Source organism: Nannospalax galili, unplaced genomic scaffold (genome assembly GCF_000622305.1).
Source record: "Nannospalax galili isolate Female #2095 unplaced genomic scaffold, S.galili_v1.0 scaffold994, whole genome shotgun sequence".
NCBI lineage: Eukaryota > Metazoa > Chordata > Mammalia > Rodentia > Spalacidae > Nannospalax > Nannospalax galili.
In genome coordinates this window covers 446299-452626 of record NW_008334099.1, presented here as the reverse complement: position 1 = coordinate 452626, position 6328 = coordinate 446299, and the positions used below count along the sequence as shown (strand labels likewise).

General features: G+C 39.6%; 1 pseudogene; it reads right to left on the bottom strand.

Moving 5' to 3' along the window:
- Positions 1-2659: 2659 nt before the first annotated feature.
- LOC103730949 lies at positions 2660-3526 on the bottom strand (annotated as a pseudogene).
- Between the last annotated feature and the right edge of the window lie 2802 nt (positions 3527-6328).

The following is a 6328-nucleotide window of genomic DNA, read 5'->3' as shown; positions in this document are numbered from 1 at the left end:
CACTACGTTGGTCTGGGTGAAAAAGATCAGGAAGCACTATTGGTTCCCCAGGTGTCTGGGGCCCCAAGACTAGGAATGGCGCAGGGCCCAAACTAGGAGTATAGAATGGCGGGGGGGATGGAAGGGGGAATGTGGCTTAGGGAGTCCCGGCGTGGAGAGCTGCGCTATCAACTTACCCCAAGAGGTCTGAGGATAGTAGTGCAGGCTAGGAGCAACGAGTCTGTTTTTATGCAATACATGTTGTTTTTACTATTATAGCTCTGTAGTTTAATTTGAAATTGGGGATCATGACACTTCCAGTTCTTCTTTTATTATTCAGAATTGTTTGGGGTATCCTGATTTTTTTGTGTTTCCATATGAAATTTGAGCTTTTTTTTTTCGTTCTGTGAATAATTGTGTTGGAATTTTAGTGGTGATTGCATTGAATTTGTAGATTGCTTTTGGTAAGAGGACCATTTCCACAATATTAATCCAGTTGATCATGAGCATGGGAGCTCTTTCCATTTCCTGTATCTTCTTCAATTTCTTCAATGGCTTAACATTTTTATTATACAAGTCTTTCACTTCTTTGATTAAGTCACCTTGTGGTTGTACCTGAATAAAGAATCAGCCTGATTCTTAGTATTTAAGGCTAAAAGTGGGTCCCAAATCTGAGAATTGGTTTCTTCAGAACATCTCTCACAGATGTTCCCAAGCAAGGCCTCACCCGTACATTCATTCAAACAATATCTCCAGCATGAATTTGGGAATTGCAAGCTTGGATCCCCCAATCTTATCAGAGAATCTTGCCCTTCAATCCCTAGGCCTAAATCCCAAATACAAAATATCAGTCATATTTTTCAATTCTCGCTACTTTCAATGAGAATATGAAAATGCCATGTTCAGCGCTTTGATATGTTAGTTCAAGCACATTGAAACTCATTCATTTTCTCTGGTGGTGGGCAAAGTGAGATCTGGAGGGATCAAGGTCATAAGTCCAGGTCACAAGAGGAGCACGTGGCTCAGTGAGCTTATTTGCTCACTGGTTCAAGGTTAGGTAAAAATCAGTCTGAAGTTATTCTTACAGTTGGTTTATTCCAAGATATTTTAATATTTTGAGGCTATCCTGAATGGAATCATTTTCCTGCTTTCTTTCTCAGTGTACTTTTTGATGATCTATGGGAAGGTTCTCATTTTTGTGTGTTAATTTTGTATTCTTCTACGTTGCTGAATCAGCTCTAGGAGTTTTTTGGTGGGGTCGTTAGGATCTATTGTGTATAGAATTATATCACCTGAAAATAAAGATTCTTTGACTTCTTCCTTTCTAATTTGTACTTCTTTTATCTCCTTCGTCTGTCTAATAAGATGAGCAGGCCTACAATAGGTGGGCCATGCAGTGGCCGTTTGCAGGCCCGAACCTTGACAAGAGAGGTGCACTGGAATGTGGAATGGTGGGTGGTTGCAACCAGTTGGTAGCCAGGGACCCAGACCTCTAGTGCCCCAAGGGTATAGTTGCCAGGCGACCAAGCTGACATGGTTCTACCTGCTGGGATGCAGGTGCCCAGACCACAGTGTTTTTTGTTTGTTTTTTCCTAGTGATCAAAGATCCACTTGGCCCTTTTGGTGTCTGCTCCCCTCACATCTTCCTCCATGCCCAGGGGCAGCATGTGATGAGACATCTTACCAGAATCATGTTTTAAGTCTTTGCACCGCCATTGCTCTGGTGCCTATAGCCATGCTGCCACCATCTTGGCTCTTTAATTATTTTCTTTCCTACCTGCCAAGTCCTAAGTTCAGGATTTTTAGATCAATATAGAAGCACGTAAGGTGAAGAAAATGTTCATCCCCTGTGAGAAGGTTCTTCTCATGGTCCAGCACATGCACTCAGTTTCTTGGGAGTCCAGTTCTTTTAAAAATAATTTTACTTTTATTTTATGTGTATGAGTGTATTGCCTGCTTGTATGTAAGGGCATCTGCGTAATGCAATGCCCACAGAGACCTGAAAAGGGCAAAGGGTCTCCTGAAACCGACATTATGGATAGTTGTTAGCCATCATGTGGTTACTGGGAACCAAACTCAGGTCCTCTGCAAGAGCAGCCAGTGCTCTTGACTGCTGAGCCATCTCTGCAGTCCCTCAAAATGAAAGTCTCTGGAGTGAAATATCAGTGACTACGGTCTGGGAATACCAAGCCACATTACCCCAAATTCTATATTCTAACTTCGTAACAAATTCTTGGAGTGTTTAAAATAACAAGACAAAGAAAATCATAAAATCAAGACACGTTTCAAATACACTAGTAGAAACACTAGGTAGGCAAGGTAACAGAAAAGTGGGGAAATCTCAGCTATAGGGCTTAGACATTATTTGACAACATTCTTACTTTTTGGGTTGGTGGAAACTAGGGGAATATTTGTACATTCTAAAGGATTTACCTAATGGTCACAAAGAGGTTAAGATATATACACTGGAGGGTAGCAAATAGCTACTAAGGGGAGTCCCTGGTTGACTGTTTTCACCTGAAAACAAAGAAGATTCAATTGGTTATGGTGAAGGGAGTGGCAGTGTGCAAACTTAGAGGATTTAACAGCCAATAATGTGTCTGTTTCTAAAGGAGACAGATGGCGTGGGAACAGAGGAGGCAGAATGGTTTAGGGCCTGAATTTCCTGGGTGACAGTGTGTCAGTCACAATAGAAAACATACTCAGTGTAGGAAGTCCAGACCTTGTCAACTGTCTGGTCATGTGTGACAATGCAGATGCTGATAGAATTGCATGCTACCACATGAAAGCCAGCATCAGCTAGTTTGTCAACAGCTTGTTCCAGAAAAGTGAATTTGAGGCAGTATTGAAACGTGGTACTTCTCAGGAGGATGGTCTGAGTTTCTGTCCTCATTCAAAGTATCTCCAAAAACTTCTTTGGTCAATGAGCTCTTATCACACACCATGATACGGGTCACACGGTGAAATTTGGTGTCTGTTTCCTTGTCCCAACTGAGAGTATAGGAACCTTAATAGCCAAGAGTGATGAAGCCTGCCTTCTTGAAATCAGAACCTGTGGCAGTTGTCAGAACTAAGGGAGTATCAGGATCACTGAAATGGATAGTGTTACTTGAGGAGAAATTAAACATGGTGTCAATGTTGGGTGAAAGCTCTTCAGTTTGACATAAGTCATTTCCAATTGTATTGAGTTTGTTCATTTTAAGAGCCAGCATCTTGACCAATACTGGCAACTTAAAGCATTCTGCTTCCCTCTGGAGTTGACCACGTTCTGGAAAGTTTTCAGGAAGCACTACTTGTGGGTTTCTCATGTAGTGTAGGACATAATGAAAGAGAAAACCATCTCAATCTATGAAGAACCTCCCTTTGTTGTCCTGGATCAGGGGACAACGATTCTTCTAATTGAACATTTCACAGAGCCTGGAACCTGGAATGCTGATCAAAGTAGGATAATGTGTACCTGGCCACCTACATTAAGTTCAATAATCTTAGGGAAATTGCTACAATTCTCAGTTGGGTTGATACAACTTGTCTTTTCTGGCATTGCCATTTTGACCCACAAAGACAAAACAGATTACTTTAAGATTACTTCATTCAATAACTCTATTAATGAGAATGGCAACATAGAAAGTACATGGCTTGACTTTGTAATCTTTATCCCATTTTTGAGGTCCCGGTCTTCTGTCACTCTAGACAAAAGCTCTACCCCTGAGAAACTCTCCCGGCCCTTGCAATATCTAAAATTTCCTTCTAAATGCCAATATGTCAGATGGTCCTACTTCTCATTTCCATACCAGGTTATCACAGTTTTTGCAAGGCGCTCTTTCTGTGATGTTTCATTTCTTCTACTTTAGTCTTAGAAGCAATGGACTGGAAAAGAAAGACAAGATCAGTAGAGTAGTTACCTTCAATCTCCAGCCACTGAGATACCACCAAGCAAAGCTTCAGTCCCTTTCTGCCTCACTGCTCTACAGGCTTAGGTCTGCTTGGGAATGCCTTCATCTTCTTCCTCTTTCTTGGTGTGCTTTGGTGCTTGATCTCAGGTTTTCTTTTTTAAAACTAGCAATACTGGAGCCCCTCATCCCCTGCTGTGGCATACTTGGCTTCCTGTCCTTCCCAGCTTCCCAGATGGAAAAGCTAGCTCTCTATTCTGCCATCTGAAGAGAAGTAAAGCAAAGCTAAAGAGAGAAAAGGACCGGGATGGTATGTGTGTGGAGGGGGCAGGCGATGTGGTAGACTTAGAGAAATGGTGATGTTAAGAGAGATTTTGTTCCAGAGAGCAAATAAATGTTTGAATGGTTTGTCTTACCTTCTAGAATTCTGGGATCACAAGTGTGGACAATCACACCCACTCTGCATTTCTCAGTTGATTAAATTCCGAACTTGTATATTAAATGTATTTACTTTACCCAATTTATTTTGATAACTACATGATCCTGTACATAAGATAATGCTGGTAATAAAGGAATAAGTTTGACACTTATTTCTCATAAGAACAGGTAAATTTACTATAAGAGTTTGAATTTTATGAAAAAGAAAAGCAGACTAGCTATCTAAGGGATTCCTAAAGACTACCTGGAGGATTGGCTGAACTGAGAGTTCCCAGATGAATAAGAATTACCAGCAGAAGAAAGGGTGGATAAATATTGCACACAGAAAAGACAATGTCAACAAAGACAGAGAAGTGTGAAAAAGCACACCATGTATTAGGCACTTTATTCTCTTTTTTAAAAAAAGTTACAGTTGGTACTGGAGAGATGGCTCAGAGGTTAGAAGAGGACTTGCTGTGCAAGTGTGAAGACAAGACTTCAGATTCCAGCACACATGTAAAAGCTTTGTGGTCCCACACTTACCTATACCTTCACTGAGGGAGGTGGAAATAAATGCATCTCTAAAGCATACTGGCTGCCAGCCTATCCAAAGAATGTGAGCTCCAGTCTCAACAAGAGATCCTGCCTCAAAAGAAAGAAGGCAGAGAACTCCTGGAATTTCCCCCTGGCCCATGTGTACAAGCCACACATGTTCATATACCATATGTACATATACATCACATGTATACATACACACACACACACAAACATACATGTGCACAAAGAAAGAAGAGAAAAAAAGAAAAAAGAGAAATTGAGAGGCAGAAAGAAAGAGAAAGTGAGAAAAAAAGAGAAAAGAAAATAAATATGTACAGTGACGATATAAAGAAAATTATGTGTGGGAATAGGTTATAAAATAGAATGAACACTCTTCAAAAATTAAAACAGAACTACTATATGAATGAAGACAGGGGAAAGGAGGAAACATTAATCAAAGTTATAGTTATAAAGTGAGTATGTTCTAGAATCCTAGTATACAGCATGAATACCTCAATTTAAAATAACATGGTATATTGGAGATCTGTTATAAAGGAGATCTTGAGTGTTCTCATCACACAAAAATGGTAACTGTGTGAGATAATGGATATGTTAATTGGCTGGATTGTGGTAGTCATTTCTGATGTAAATGTATATGAAAACATTGTTGTACACCTTTGATATATAAATTTTTTTTGTCCATCATACCTCTCCAGTTTTGCCCAAAACTTTAAAATAAACCCATTTTCCCATACACACTTGTATATACTATGCCATTTTTTATCTTAGTGTATCTTATCTTTGGACTCAGCTGCAAAGATTTTGTTTATAACTATTATAGCTTTTATATAACTCTGGTAACAACCATTAATTCTTTTCACTCCTTTAAAATTTTTTGCTTTTTATTTTTGAAAAAATATGCATCATCCTCAAATATAATACATTTTTTAAAATTTGTTTATTTTTTTCTGTGTGTGTGTATCACACAGAACATCCCAAACCATCTCATTCAGCTATACACCCACTTCCCAGATGGCGCCCTCCCATAGCCTCCCTCCCCACACTAGAGCCCTTAACCTCTGTTATCTCTCCTACTGTCCGCTGTGTTGTCGGCACCCCCAGCCCTTCCCCACTACTTGTCCATCTGGTGAGTCTAGTCAGCCTATCTAGAGGTCTTTGTTTAAAAAAGGTCAACTGTATTATATTTGAGGAGGAAGCATAAAAGTTTACGTTATGTTAATTAGTAAAGGTGATGAACATTACCATTGATATCTACTTGATGACTTTATAGACATACACAGGTGCCAAGGATCTGAGTGCAAATGATTATGACTAGTAATAATCAGATACATACAGATTAGAGACACATGCACCAACATCTCAGTGTTAGTAACAAATGCAATGAGTCTTTCTGTAAGAAACAGTATATTTTAGAATGAAATGGAGATCTCTTTTGAGGGGTAAAAACTAATTCAATTCTATGTCTTACAGGGCTTATACTGAGT